This window comes from Pelophylax lessonae, assembly GCF_965119305.1.
Source record: "Pelophylax lessonae genome assembly, chromosome: 3".
Lineage (NCBI taxonomy): Eukaryota > Metazoa > Chordata > Amphibia > Anura > Ranidae > Pelophylax > Pelophylax lessonae.
This window is the reverse complement of record NC_138770.1, coordinates 148,380,813-148,397,549: the sequence shown is the minus strand read 5'-3', so window position 1 is coordinate 148,397,549 and position 16,737 is coordinate 148,380,813.

Here is a 16,737-nt window from a genome sequence, read left to right as displayed (position 1 = left end):
AAAATTAGACTAATAAAATGCAATTATTCGATTGGGTCAATCCCAGAACATACGAAAGGTATGATCCCCAGTGAAACCAACATTGGGTCTCAAAGGAGTATAATATACCCTATGTAAAATTTTTACTTGAATTTGTTCATACCTGGAGGAGATAACAAGCTTAGGACCTTGCTCCAGACAGTCCTCCCAATCTTCTTTATCCAGGGACGGAATGTCTGTTTACCATAATTCCCATAATCGGTCAACCTTTGAAGAGTTAGCCCCCAGAAGCGCCCCATATAGGGTAGAAAGGGGCTTTTCTAGATCTCCCGATCTCCCAGAGACAATAGCTCCTCAGTAGGATCAGCCTGGAGCAGGGGCGGATCCAGAGTCCAGTCTCGGGAGGGGCACTGCCAGAAAATAAGGTGTTGCTTACAGAACTTTATTTAACGTATTATACGGTCCTAACCGGCGGGCAGTCCTCTCTTTACGATAACAGGACAAACCACTGGAGCCTGAGTGGTCTGTAATCCTGCTGAGTCAGGGAAATATAAAAGGATCTTCCAGGGCACCCCTCATCAAATTTCTTTAGTGTATCACCAAAGGATGTGACGATCACTCATTTTCTTCTCGCTTGAAATTTGCACTGTTTCTGGCGCAATATTTGTAATCCACAGAGATCCTGGCCCGGTGGCCCAAGGGATCTTATAAGGCTCAAAGTATCTTCCTGAGACCCTGGCCCGATGGCCCAAGGGGTCTGTAGAACAATATAGCACTTTAAACTTTAACCCGAACTTGGATAATTCAGCATTATATATATTTTTTTTTTGTCAGTGTGATGGCTAGCCAGCCTTAGATACACAGTCTTTCAATGAAGAGAATACATTTAGATGTGATATTCTGGGTGGGGGACCCTAACAAGGGCGCCCTGACTGTCCCGCACTCGGATGGACAAGGCCTGGCCCGATCCCTCTGGACGGCGGACCTCCACCCTGTCAATATAAATGGACCGTCCATAGTACCATTGTGTTTTAACTGCAGTGAACTTTTCTTTAAGGTCAGCCTCAGGTGAGTCTCTAAAAGGTTTAGGAATAAAGAGAAAGTCCCAAATGGCTTTGTCACACCAGAAGTTCCTTTGATTCTCAATGAGTAGCATGACCTCCCTTGGAGCATATGGATAGTCATATCCGTACTCCAGCCCCACCTTGTGTTGAATCCATCTTTGCATCCTGGATAATCGAGGGAGGGTTTTTCTGTTACCTCTCCCTGGCAAAGAGAAAGGGGTCTCTACCCGATTGATTAAAGCAGGGCCGGCCTTAGGTGTTCAGGCGCCCTGTGCGAGCTAATCCTGTGGTGCAACCCCCCCCCCCCGCGCGCGCGCGCGCATTTTCTTGCACCTTTTTTGCACTTTATTTGACTTTTCTTTTTTATGATCACTAATAACTTAGCCCCTCTTACATCAGAGACCCCCCACACAGAGCCCCCCTCACATCAGAGGCCCCCCTCACATCAGAGACCCCCCACACAGAGCCCCCCTCACATCAGAGACGCCCCACACAAAGCCCCCCTAACATCAGAGACCCCCCCACACAGAGCCCCCCTCACATCAGAGACCCCTCCACACAGAGCCCCCCTCACATCAGAGACCCCCGACACAAAGCCCCCCTCACATCAGAGACCCCCCACACAGAGCCCCCCTCACATCAGAGACCCCCGACACAAAGCCCCCCTCACATCAGAGACCCCCGACACAAAGCCCCCCTCACATCAGAGACCCCCGACACAAAGCCCCCCTCACAACAGAGACCCCACACACAAAGCCCCCCTCACATCAGAGACCCCACACACAAAGCCCCCCTCACATCAGAGACCCCCACACAAAGCCCCCTTACATCAGAGACCCCCCCACACATCAGAGACCCCCTCACATCAGAGACCCCCCACACAAAGCCCACCTAACATCAGAGACCCCCTACACACACACACACAAAGCCCCCCTCACATCAGAGACCACCACACAAAGCCCTCTTACATCAGAGACCCCCCCACACATCAGAGACCCCCCACACAAAGCCCCCCTAACATCAGAGACCCCCTACACACACACACACACAAAGCCCCCCTCACATCAGAGACCCCCCACATAAAGCCCCCCTTACATTAGACCCCCCCCACAGAGCCCCCCTCACACATAGCCGCCCCCACATCAGAGAGCCCCCCCTTACATCACAGACCCCCACCCCACATTTTTTGAATGAGAGACCTCACTTACCTTACGTTGTCTGCAGCTTTTTTTTTCTTTAAACTTCCCGCCCACACATCCCCGGGAGTGTGGGCGGGCGGGGGGAGGAGAAGGGGCGGGGCGAGGAGGAGCTGACGATCTCTCCTCCCTCCCTGCACTGACGCCAGAGGAGAGATCGTCAGCTCCTCCTCGCCCCGCCCCTTCTCCTCCTCCTCCCGCCCACCCACACTCCTGGGGATGTGTGGGCGGGAAGTCAGCGTGGAAGGATCGGAGGCTGAGCTGTGTGAGAGATACACAGCTCGCCTCACTGCAACAATAGGTGACAGAGGCACAACCGCCGAGCGGGAGGTGAGCGGCGGCCGCAGCCTGTGTTAACCCTATCCAGGCCGCAGTCGCCGCTCACCTCCCGCTGTGCGGCCTGAATCGCCTGATCCTCTGCGAGCTGTGATGGCCGCACGGCGCCCTTGTTGCCCATGGCGCCCTGTGCGGCTGCACAGCTCGCACACCCCTAAGGCCGGCCCTGGATTAAAGTATCATATGCTTCATTTTGGTCCCGAGCCCAGGCGTAGTTTGCAGGGGGAGTCAGATCTGGAATTATCTTGGTGTAGGCCTCACAGAACCCCAGTTTGTGTGCTAACTCTCCTCTTTCTATGGCCTCCTTGGCTTCCTTGTCAAGGACAGTGAAAACTTCAGGGCCTGGGGAGCTGCTCCCAGCCCCTGAACCCCAGTCCCATTCTGTTTCCTTAGTGGATCCCCAATCATCAATTTCCTCTTCGATAGATCCATACTTGTACTGAAATAAGGGGGATCCTATATTGACAATCCCAGCTTCCTCTTCCCCACTAGTACTTGTGGGTGAAACCTTAATGGCCTCAGGCCATGTTTGCTGGGGAATGGGGATATGGGCAGACCTCATTGCTGCTGTTGTTGGTGCATCCTCTGGCCATTTCCCGGCCAATTGGGTGGGCATGCATCCTCTTCCCAGAGCTCCCAGTGACCGAGTCCCTCTTACTGACAATGCTGGCCCACTGTCTGTTTGCATGGCCTCCAGCTTCATCATAACACGAATTATGCAACCCACCCCCCCCCCCCGCCTCCGCGGTGGAAGCTGGACTCTGCACCAGTCACCTCCTGAGTGAAACCAGACTCCCAAGACACACACATCTGCTTGGGCCGGCCTTCACTTTTCTCTGCCCGCAGCAGCAGATAGCCACACTGCCAACATTGGCTCCACGCTTGCACCTTCATTGTGATACTAGTACACTGTAGACATATCGTTCCTAGGTACTCCAGGCCTCCTCCTGTGCACAGTGCAAGCCCTCCTGCTGGCACCATCCGGATGCCGGTGTCCCACACAAAGGTTTGGCTGGGCTGTCTGGTCTGCTCCGCTGTCTGCCTAGCAGGTTCCCCGCCAGTGGGTGAAGCGACGGCGGTCACACTCTTCTGTTTTCCAGCAAGCTCCATGTTGCTTTCTTCTGCACGTGTCTCCCTCTCAGCCACACCCAAAGGGGGGGGTATTAAATGAACTCCCCTAGTCACTCCTGATAGGCTGGGTGCGACCGATGTCTGCACCCTCTCTCCTTGTTTGGCAGTGGCTCCTCCTGCTAGGCAGAGCTGTGGGGAATGCGCTTTCAAACGCGGTACAGTAACCCTTCCCCTGCCATGTTACATAGTTACATAATTACATAGTAGGTGAGGTTGAATAAAGACAATAGTCCATCCAGTTCAACCTGTGTAGGTGTGTGTGGCTGTAATCATCTCACATACCCCTGAATGTTCTGATCCTTGAGATGCACGTCCAATAGTCCATTGAAAGCCACCATACTACCCGCAGAAACCACCTCTTGTGGTAGAGAATTCCACAATCTTGTAGCCCTAACAGTAAAGAACCCCCCACGTTGCCTGAGGTTAAAACGCTTCTCCTCTAATCACATTGTATGCCCCCGAGTCCTCATGCAATCCCTTCGACTGAACAGCTTTTTTTCTAAGCTGAGATCCCCATTGAGATATTTAAAAATTGCTATCATGTCCCCCCTCAGGCGTCTCTTCTCCAGGAAGAATAAATCAAGCGATTGCAGACGCTCTTCATAATCAAGGTCCTCCAATCCCCTAATAAGTTACTGTAAAGCGGACCATGTCCCTCCCCAGATGTGCATCCACTCTTCTTACTTGCAACAGGGCCACAGCTGCACCTCCCTCTCACGGAGCCAATTGTCCCTCTTTGCCAGGCAAGAGAATAATCCCGATGTCATAAGCACGGTCAATAGTTCTCTCCCCAACACATGTGCAAGTAAGGCCCTCCATACTGTCTCCGAAGATAGTCCCACTGCCTTCTCCGGCATGGCGGATTGCCATCTTCACAGTATCCATGCACTCACTGTACAGAATGAATGTTCCACTGTCATAAGCACGGTCAACATCAGTCCATATAGCTTGTACACACACCTGGCCCCTGGCACCTTGCTCCTCATCCCTCCCTGGACCTTTCTCTGTTAAGCAGCTGCAGCTCTTATTCACTGACACAAACGTTTTCCCTGCTCTCCAATGCCTGATAGCAGAGTACATGTCATATTCAAAATGGAAGGTTCCCATTGTTTTACAGAACTGACTGGAACACTTGTGTTGCCATGGGCAACCCTCCATGTGTACTTCAATCTTCATCCCACTCTCCCTGCCTTCCGCAGAACTGACCTCACACTTGGCTTGAGTTTTGAACAGCAAATCCAGGCACAAAAATTGAGATTTGTGACGGTTTCTTTGGCCGTTGCCAAGGGCAACCGACCTAATAACCCATGGTGAAATCCCGGACGAGCCCCCAAATGTAGCAGGATTCCCAGCCGTTTTGCTGGATATGGGTCCGCCAGGGTTACCGCTAGCAACAGCAGCACAGTTAGGCATGTTCTCCAAGTGTGAGCACTGAGACAAGAATCAGTCCAGTATCTTTGGGTTTTTAGGTTTATTGAGAACTTGGATGGGAGAAGGGATGAGTGGGATACTCTTCTGGCTCAACTATGCACAATATTAGGGGGACAACTGAAAAATGGCTGCCGACGCTGACTTGACGCTGTCTGAATGCCGGTCAACGCGGGTTGGCGCTAATGAGCACAGACTTGACATTGGCTGTTAGCACTGAACTGACTCCTGTCACTTTCTTGTGGCACAAAGTCCTTGTAGAAGCTTCCTTAACACCTTCCTCTGAGGTAGCTACTTGTACATCTGCTGCAACGCCTAACAATTCAGGGCCCTCACCGCGCCTTCTTTACACACACTTCTCTTCAGGGCTTGGACTCTGGCACCCCCTTTCTAAGCCTTCTCCTGGTTAGCTGGCTCCTGGATCCCTCTGACCTTCTGGAGTGGTCCCCTATCCTAGGCAGACCCCTGGGCAGTTTACAGTACTCACGACACTGCTTTCCTGGAAACCTCTGCCCCAGCAGCTCCACTCGGTTCACAGCACACTGGATCCCTCTCCGCAGCTCAGCTCAACCTTCTGTCCTTTAGGCCGGCCGCGAATGACACCTTTCCTGACACTGACAGGAGGAGAGACAGCTGTCACTGGGACTCTGCTTCCCGCCAAAGACACCCTGTCATGTGCTCCCCTCAAACTTATGTCCCCTCCCAGGATGCACTGTGGCAGATTCTGCCCTCTGGGGTAGATACAAGCCCTGGTGTGCTATTGGCCAGGTTTCTTCCACTGTCCAATGAGAGCCCTCATTGGACACAGCGGGGAGACTACCCAAGCTCAACAGGCACACCTGGAAACACATGACAACCTAGCTGAACAATCAGGCCCCCCTGATAAGCAGACAGGGACACCCTTATGGTTTTTCTAGCACCTACCTAGGAGGGTGCTACATTTAAATACATTTTTCTTCTTTTTTATTGCTTTTAAAATGTAAAATGTAAATGTGAGATGTGAGGTCTTTTTGACGCCAGATCTCACATCAAGGAGAACCCGTCTTGCTTATTTCTATTCCCGGTGGGACGGGAGCCCCGAGCAAAGCCACGGAAGGCGGCGGGAGGGGGGGCGTCCCCTCCCGCCCCCCCCCCCCCCGGGTAACGATCAAGCGGCTCCCGAGCCGCATCGGTCGTTACCGACGGAAAGCCGACCGTCGCCTTCAAACCACGGTATCGGGATGATGCCTCTAGCTAGAGGCATCATCCCTGTATAACCCCGCAAAGTCAGCCGACGTAGGTCTACGTGGCTAGACGTTAAGTGGTTAAAATAAAAATGAAAGGCAAAACATTTGTGTATATACATAAAAAAAAAATATAAATCATTTTTCTCTTTTTTATAAGTGATCACATGACCTCAGTTCTCAGTTATATAAGGAGCTTAGAGAGGTGGTGGAGGAGAAAATTTAGCACACTGATCTTCCCAGTAAATAGCTCTGCAGGGAGTCCTGTCAGCACAAGTCTGACCATTGGAGGACAGGCAGGCTGTTCCCCCAGCACAGTCAGAAAATTGACCACACTGGGATGGATGTGCACTCATGCTTAGCGTGGTCAGTTTAAAATAGGAAAGCAGAGGGACTGGTAGGAGTGGCAGGTATTTCAAACAAAGGACGCAATACAAAGAGAAGGGTATCATTTTTTATTCAAGTCAATGAGACAACAGAAACATATCAGGAATATGGGGTAACAAACACTTTATGATAAGATAATCGGATAAAACTTTATTGCCATACAACAAGATTTCTCAAGGTACTCTACAACAGCAATATTTACCAAAAAAAAAAACACTTTTTTAACATAACCACACATGCATACTTCCTAACACATACAGACATATCCATCCTTAAATATAGCTAAAATTTAAAACATTTTTTTTTTTAAGTTTACATTTGACATAGAATTCTTAAAGCTCTGCACCTGGTGGATTTACTGTATATACAATACAGCCTTAGGGGAAAAAAAACTATACTTCAAGCGATTAGTGCGCATTTTAAATTCCCTATATCTTTTCACTGACGCCAGTGGAGCACACACACACTGTAGCCTGGATGGGTTGGAACACTATTAATAGGTTTTACCCACTTTTATAATCAGCTGACATATTCAGTTTCCAAATTTGGTAGCAGACCCATGAGCCGCTGTGCTGTTTTCACCACGCAAGACAAGCATTTCTTATCCTCCACCCTGCAGCTGGCATACCAGACTACAGAGCAGTGGAGAAGAGTATTCTCAATGCCGCAATGATAATGTTATTGTAGAGCCTTATGGAGACTATGCTATGTAGCTACATTTTACACTGATTGACCTAGAGAGGCATTGCTGTAAAGAGTCCATGTTTATGCACATTTTATATTCTCTTTTGCATTAGTCTACAGCCTGGGTCAGCAAACTGTCAATCGGGATCTATTGGTTGACCGCGGGCAGCTGGCAGGTAGATTGTGAACAGGGTTTGCCAATCCTTCCCCCCCAGCCTCCTGGGGATCTTTGATTTCCTCCATGTTGTCCAGGTAGATCTCAACCTCTGAAACCTTGCCTACCCCTGGTCTACAGTATATGCATGCTCTTTGCCATCCTGAACCTATTTAGCATTATTTACAAGGAAAAAGTAGTTAAAGCTGCAGATCTAAAGAAACAGGGGGCATGGGAGGGAGCAAACAAAAAGGAGAAAGGTAGGGTAGCAAAGTCCATGTACTTCATAACTACTAGAAAGTCCATGTACTTAGGGCTGCCATCAAGGCAGTGGCGTAGCGTGGGTTGTCAGCACCCGGGGCAAGGCAAGTAATTTGCGCCCCCTAACCCGCGGAATTTTAGCACTCGAGTCTCTTTCACTAGATTCGTTAAAGAAACCCTTACCCCCTAAGCACATGTATTGTTTGTTATGAAAATACTGATATAATTAAAGTAAAATGCATCTAAATACAAGTTTGAATGACCAGCGTGCCCCCTTTCAAAGTAAAATGCATCTAAATACAAGTTTGAATGACCAGCGTGCCCCCTTTCAATGCAGAGAGACCAGCGTGTCCCCTTTCAATGCAGAATGACCAGCGTGCCCCCTTTCAATGCAGAGAGACCAGCGTGCCCCCTTTCAGTGCAGAGAGTCCAGCATGCCCCCTTTCAATGCAGAATGACCAGCGTGCCCCCTTTCAATGCAGAATGACCAGCGTGCCCCCTTTCAATGCAGAGAGACCAGCTTGCCCCCATTCAATGCAGAGAGACCAGCGCGCCCCCTTTCAATGCAGAATGACCAGCGTGCCCCCTTTCAATGCAGAATGACCAGCGTGCCCCCTTTCAATGCAGAATGACCAGCGTGCCCCCTTTCAATGCAGAGAGACCAGCGTGCCCCCTTTCAATGCAGAGAGACCAGCGTGCCCCCATTCAATGCAGAATGACCAGCGTGCCCCCATTCAATGCAGAGAGAACAGCGTGCCCCCTTTTAATGCAGAATGACCAGCGTGCCTACATTCAATGCAGAGAGACCAGCGTGCCCCCTTTCAATGCACAATGACCAGCGTGCCCCCCTTTCAATGCAGAGTGACCAGCGTGCCCCCTTTCAATGCAGAATGACCAGTGTGCCCCCTTTCAATGCAGAGTGACCAGGGTGCCCCCTTTCAATGCAGAGAGATCAGCGTGCCCCTTTTCAATGCAGAGTGACCAGCGTGCCCCCTTTCAATGCAGAGTGACCAGCGTGCCCCCTTTCAATGCAGACAGACCAGCGTGCCCCCTTCAATGCAAAGAGACTTACCTGCAGTGGCGGCTTCTCCTCAGTTCCCCGCATTTCCTCGAGTCCTCCCGCCTCCTCCTTTCGGCCAATCAGGAACGGGTCTCGGACCCGCTTCCTGATTGGCCAGGAGGAGGATCCATGTGACAATAGCGAATTTTCATTCGCTATTGTCACACAATGGGTGGGCTCGGGGCGCACTGCTCTGCACCCCGGGTCACCCTTTTTTGAAGCCTATTAGAGCCTCTGGCACAGTCCAGCCCCTCCCCGCCCCTCCCCGCCATTTTCAGCCATAGGGCGGCCGCACTGGACATCTCCCAGCCTAAAGATGGAGGCAGCCACAGACAGTGTGTGAACTGTGTATGTCATAGTCAGACAGACAGAGTGACACTGCGGATGCGCCCCCCCAGATGTTGCGCCCGGTGCGGCCCGCCCCCCCTGCACCCCCCACGCTACGCCTCTGCATCAAGGGAAACTGAAACCAGGTATCCAGAGCTGCAATAAAGATAAGAGAAAGAGAGGGGCCTCTAAGTGCAGACTTCAACAGTTTAACCTCCCTGGTGGTCTGATTATGTCAGAATTTTTGATCTCAAAGCGGTACATTGTTTTGCATGGAAATCTTTTTTATATTTTGGGCCTGTAATTATTAGGAATAACTCACTTAAATCTGTCCAAACAAGAGTCCAGTAGACATCCCGGGTATTATAAAGTTTGAAACATGAAATCATAAATTATGATGTACCACACTCCTAGACAGGTGCTAGGTAAAGGCATCTAATACTCCTGCTGCTTATCAGAGGAGCCTGATCTTTAGTTAGGCCTGTTCTCTGTGCTCAGTGTGTATTCATCTGGTCTGAGGGAGTGTCCCCCCTGTGTCCAATGGGGAAGCATGTTGGACAGTGGAGGAAACCTGGCCAATGATACACAAGCTTTTGTAACTGCCCCAGTGGGTTGGCACTTGGAGAGGTGCATGATGGGATTGGTGATAAGAGTGGGGAGCGCATGAGGCAGGGTGTCTTTTGGTGGGAGCAAAGTCCCAGGAGGAGGTGGAGGGCTGTCTCTCCTCCTGCAGAGTGAGGAAGGAGGTCCAGGCGGTCGGCCTAGGGACCAGGAGTGGAGCTGGGCTGCAGAGGATCCAGTGTGCTGACCCGTGGAGCTGCTGGGCAGAGGACTTTTGGAAAAACAGTATCGTGAGTACTAAAGAATCTGCCTAGGGGCCTGCCTAAGAGAGGGGACCACTCCAGAGAAGTCAGGGGATCAAGGAGTCAGCTCACTCAGAGTGTTACAGTAAAGGGGGTGCCATGTAGTGATCCCTGAAGATTAGGAACAAAGGGGGTGCCAGGAAAGGCCCTGAAGTTGTTCAGCAGTACAGTCAGATTGCTTCAGAGTACAGATTACCTCAGAGAATTCCTTCAGTTCTGTGTCACAGCTCGTGATAAACTGAAACCAGCGGCATAGCCGTGACTAGCTCAATCTCAGCATTAACCAGCGTTAACCAGCATTTATTCAAGGCGTCCCTGCCTATTGTGCATAGTTCTATTCAGTTGGAATATCCCACTCATCCCTTCTCCTATCCTAGTTCCTAATTAAACATAAAAACCAACGAAACTGGACTGATTCTTGTCTGAGGTAAAAACACTTGGAGAAATGCCAGATTGTTCTACTGTTGCTAATGGTAACCCAGGGGAACCCATAATCAGCAGCTCCCATGCCAGTAGTGCTACATTATAATAATAATAATAATAATAATGATAATAATAATAATATACCTTATTCAAATGTCATCTTTAGTCACTGGTTCCCACTTTCTGCATCTTGAAAACTTCCGATGTGTAGCCAATTGTTGCTCTTTGTACCGGTTTGTCTCTGTAACTATTTTTTCAATAATCTCATTGGTCAGAAATAATTTAGGTATGCCAAGGGGTTGTCATGGTCAACGTCTATTTTCATACCAGGTGCTACAGTAAATGGGACTCTTGGGGGCGCTGCCTGATTCGTACCGCAGTCAGTAGAGCTGCGCACCAAGTTCTCACATCGCTGAGTTCAGTCGCAGAATCCTCGCTGTCGTCACTTTCAGTACCCGATGACGAATTTTCCCACAAATCACTATCTCTCAGTTCTTCAAATAATTGCGATTCATTGTCGCTTTTTTTCAGTTCATCTAAAAGCGCTTTTGAGCTAAAAGAACGCTTTTTGGACGCCATTGATGTTCTCAATTTTCCAGGCACAAAGAACCGCAAAAGTACAAGGAGGGCACTGGAAAAGCCACTAGGTGAAAAGCTGGGGTAAAATGGCCTGATACAAAGTTGTAATCTTAACAGATTACACTGTATCATGTCATTTGTTTTCATTATTTTTTTAATCTCCCGACGATTTCACCCCCCTGCGTCGCAGCGCTCGCAGGGAAGGGAACTGGAAGACAGGTGATGGCATCGGCCGGATCACACAGCGAGGACAGTGGGAGGATAGCTGGAGGATGGTGGGGGAGGACGGTGGGGGATCGTAGCAGAAGGTAAGTGTGATTGTGGGATAATCCCGAGTGTGGTTTGGGGCTACCGCTTTAGGCACTGTACTGTATATTAACCCCGAGCCACACTCGGGAATACCGCCAGGGAGGTTAATGAGGGTTAAAATAATTGGCAATTCACATGGAGGTGAATAAAACCAGGCACATCAATGATTAGTGCATCAAGAGATGCTCGGTAGGGGTCATGTCCCATGTGCTGGCGGCATCCTGCAGAAGGATGTGTAGTCCGTGCAGCCTCACCGGTCACCGTTTGAATGTCGGCTGAGCGGTGGATGTAAGTCAAACCGAGGCTTGAGATGCAGGTGGCTTCAGCGGCACGGGATTGTGACGTCACTGGTATGCGACGCGTTTCCGAGCATGCATGCTGCGAGTGTTTTGACAGACGCAACTCCTTTTTCAAAGCATCTGATGCACAGACTACACTACACAGACTAGACTCCCAGAGCTGAGGATCGCTCCTCCCATCCGGCGGCTCCATTACTGCAGAGATTCTTCTGCAGAGCAGTGACAAGGAACCATGACTGGAGAGATCGCTGTGTGAAAACGCAGGAGTATCCTGGATGATATAAAGGCCCCGGCTGGGTATTAAGCCAAAAGAGTCATTGACCTCCTATAATTACCCGGTCAATAGGAGTTGGTAAGCGAGCATTTTTGCCTTTGGTGATGGCGGGGTTACTAAAGTTCACTTTTTAAGGTGACAGATAGCGGTGATTTTCCTATCAAGGACTTTTTTTCATCACTTGTGGATTTATTCTGACAAAAATCCATTAAATATGGACACTTATTATTACTAGCACAATTTCACATCTATTATAAGAACAGATTATGGTGCTAAGACAAAAACTGGGTGTGACTATTTTGTTTAAGAAAATTAGATATTGAAAGGAAAGTTGTGTAGTACATTTGAAGTGGTTGTAAAGGCTGAAGGTTTTTTTTACCTTCATGCCTTCAATACCTTCATGCATTCTGTGTGCTGCTCCCTCCAAAACTTACCTGAGCCCCTTCTCGATCCAGCCATGAACACGAGAGCCTCAGCTGTCCCAGGACTCGCTCTCCTCATTGGCTGAGACAGCAGCGGGAGTTATGCATGAATGCCATAGAGTTCCACCATCTGGATTTAAGGGCTTGTACACACCACATGGGATGGGCTGCTTTGGTCATTACAGTCCAAACCAGGGGCCCACTGGTACTTTCTGCCCAGGGGTCAAGTGGGAGTGGCCACTCTCTCTCTTTTCGGCCTTCTCCTGACCCCCATTCCAGGCTGAAAATCCGCTCCTGGTATTCTCTACTCACCGTTCAAATCTGGTTTCCCAACCTGGTCAGCTGGGGGGCAGCTGAGACAGCTCAGTCGGGGCTAGCGGGGGAGGTGGAGGAGAGACTCCAGTGGGGCATGGAACCGGCTTCTGCTCAGACTGAGCTCTGGCCTTGTCTTTATCCTGCACTCAATAGGTCAGAGGTGGGGACTTTTGACTTCTCTTCACCAGGAATCCTTTAGGCATGTCTGTGTCAGAAGTGGTGCAGCCTTTTTACGGGGCATTAGAGTGGCCCGGGGGGCAAATGCCCCCCTGCCCCCTGGCCCAGTCCTCCCCTGGTCCAAACGCATAGGAAAAGGCAAAAAACCTTGTTTTCTGTTGTGTCACTTTATTATGGTGTGTTTTCTATGGTTTCTGAAAAATGTGAGGCAGGTTGTATATTATAACACCACAGCTTGCATTAGGTGAAAGAAAAAGCAATGTAAGTTAAATTAAAACATTCAACACACTTTAGAAATGGATTGCAGTGCACGCAAAAATGCACCAGAAGGCACAACGTTGTGTGGCCCTAAAGTAATTGAGTAAAGAAAATATTTACATGCAGCATTTCTAATTTAGGGCCCTTCCACATTGGTTTAAAACATGGTATGCTTTTTTCAAAAAGGGACATTTTTAACGTGCTTTTACACACTTTTTGGTTTCCAGACTCCCATCATGCACCTGTGAAACATGAACATTTGAGTCAAAAAATGCAGATGCAGTGCACTTTTGATGCATTTCCATTGACTTTAAATGGAAGATGCATTTTTGGGATGCTTTTGAAAGTGCAAAAACGCAGCAAAAACGCAGTGCACCAATGTGTACGGTTACATAGGATTTAGGGTGGAATAATTTTCATGCAAATTTGTCATGCTGGAAAGGTGTGTTTTAGCATGGCAGAAGTGCACCAGTGTATAGGGGTCTTACTTAACAAAAAAAAATATACAAAACACTAAACATTGCCTATAAATGTCGCCAGTTCAAGAATGCTTCTGAGAACTACAAAATTGTCCACGAATGTACCTCTACATCATTGCATCAAACTGGGGCTGTAGCAATGTTAAAAGAGAAGTATGGGGGTTCCTTTTCCAGTTACACACAACTGTCAGTCATAAGCTCTCTGCTCTGCCCCCTGCTCGCTCATTGGAGCGCTGGGTTGTGGAGGGGTGGGAGCAGCCGGCTCAGGCTCTCAGAGGCTTGCTGAGAGGCTGAGCCGTTTGTCGGTTCAGGGACTTGGCAGAACCCGACTACATGGTTGTGATGACGAGGTGCCTGGACTGACATCTGTGACGCCAGCAGAGGTCGGACTTCGGCCCGCTCTCTGCTGAAAATGGGTCACAGGAGTTCAGAACAACCTGCACTCCTTTGATCCATAGAAGATATACAGCCAAACGAGCTTTGACTATACATCTTCTTTAACCACTTAAGCCCCGGAGAATTTGGCTGCTCAAAGACCAGGGCCTATTTTGCGATTTGGCACTGCGTAACTTTAACAGACAATTGCGCGGTCGTGCGACACTGTACCCAAATGAAATTGACGTCCTTTTTTTCCCACAAACAGAGCTTTCTTTTGGTGGTATTTGATCACCTGTGCGGTTTTCACTTTTTGCGCTATAAACAAAAAAAGAGCAACAATTTTGATAAAATAACTATTTTTCACATTTTTTTATATGAAATTCCCTCCCAAAAAATGTAAAAATCAAAATTTTATAACATTTTAGGCCAATTTGTTTTCTGCTACATATGTTTGGTAAAAAAAAATCGCAATAAGTGTGCTTTGATTGGTTTGCGCAAAAGTTATTGCGTTTACTAACTACGGGAAAGATTTATGTCATTCTTATCGTTTTTTTTTTTAACTAGTAATGGCGGCGATCTGCGATTTTTTTTTGCGGGACTGCGGTATTGCAGCGGACAGATCGGACCCTTGACTGACATTTTTGACACTTTTGGGGGTACCAGTGACATTACTACAGTAATCAGTGCTATACATATGCACTGTTACTGTAAAAATGACACTGGCAGGGAAGGGGTTAACTTTATTGGTGATCAGTGGGTTAAATGTATCCCTAGGGGCGTGATTCTAACTGTGGGGGGCGTGGCTTGTGATGTAACCAGAGAGGCATACGATCCTACATAGCAGGATCGTGCAGTCTCTGCAGTTACATCAGGGAGAATGACAGACAGCTTTGTTTACATCAGCCGCCTGCCTTTCTCCCTCTCCAGCGGGAGATCGCGAGTGGCTGGCGGACATCGGAGCCGCCGGACACTCGCGCGGGGATGTCAGGGAATGAGCGGGGGCGGGAGCTCGCCCCCTAGAGGCTCGTGGGCGAGTGACATATCGATACTTCACTTTGCCCAGGAGGGGCTGACCGCCGCAGTATATAGCCGTGCGGCGGTCGGCAAGGATTTAAAGAAGACCTAAAGAAGAACTAAAGGCAAAACTTTTTTTAAATTTTGTATAGGAAGGGTTTGACCCCTGTCAGTTATTTTTTTCCGCCCATCTGTGTCCCATTGTGGAGATTTTCCCTGTCACATAGCCAAACAGGAGATGAGGGGAAATCTCTGCAAATAAAAGGAATTCCTTGGCGGACCCCCAGGTCACCAGAACTAGTGTCTTCATTGGAAGATTTCCCCTCTTTCTGGGGACAACCCAAAATTTGTGATTTTCTTTTACCTTTCATTTTCAGTGATAATGGTAAGCAGGACAAATAGAGAGAGTGATCTCCCTAACAGGGGCTCAGACAGCAATAAAACTGACAGGTGTTCTAATCCCTCTCCACTCTATCTAAAACTAAAAAAGAAAACGTTTTGCCTTTAGTTATACTTTAAGCCTTAATAATGTAAGCTGTATGTATTTTGTTTGCTTTTTGATAAAAGTGTTTGCTTTTTGATAAAAGTACCAGTTTTCTTTTAGGGTTTTTTGGCTGTAGTTTTCATATATCATCTTTACAACACGCTCTGTACACATGACACACATGCACTTTGTAAATGCACACTGGCTACATAAATATACAGTATATAGGCTTAGGCACTGATAAGGACAAGGAGCAAAGTACTAAACTGGATTTCATTACACTGGTCATCTAACTGATTTGTTTTTCAGATTAATAATTCTGGTTTTGGGATCTGTTCGATAATTACTAGAAATCACAAAACCACAGAACGACTTTTCAGGGTATGATAAAATATTTCCAGTATAATAAAAAATCTTTTTTGCAAAGAAAGTATGATCCTTTCACAGTGCCCGCTACAAACTCCACATAGCAGAAAGCAATTGGGAGTCTTTAATACCAGGACTTGGTAACTTTCATGAGAAAGGAATATTTCCATTTCTTTTTTCGATGGGAATATTTTTTATATGTATTACTCTTTACATGTTTTTTTCAAATCTGTTTATTTAATTTTCACAGAAGAGTAGAAGGGGTATTATATAAACCTACATTTAAGATGGCAGTAATCTCATGCAAGGAGCGGGATAGAATTTATATCTGCGCACACACACCCCCTTTGTGTAGGGGGCGCGCATGTGCACCGCCGGTGGCTTGCTCTTGCTGATCGTGAGGAAAAGACACAGAATGATGGCCTGCCTATATAAACAAGGCAGATTGCCGTTCTGACAGGGGAGAAGGCATGGATCCTGTGTTTCTGCAAAGCAGGGACTAGGATCCATGTCTTACCCTAGTAAAAGCACCTTCCACAGTTTAGTAAAACACATGTTATGCACACAGGTAACCTATTGATCACCTCTGATGTTTAACCTCTTCCCAGCTAGTGGCATTAGTACAGTGACAGTGCATATTTTTAACACTGATTACTGTATTAGTGTCACTGGTCCCCAAAAAGTGTCAAAAGTGTCAAATAATGTCAGAATGTCTGCCACAATATCACAGTCCCGCCATAAGTCGCTGATCGCCGCCATTACTATAAAAAAAAAAAAGAAAATACCATAATTTGTAGATGCTATACCTTTGGCACAAACCAATCAATATGCGCTTATTGGAATTTTTTTACCAAAAATATGTAGAAA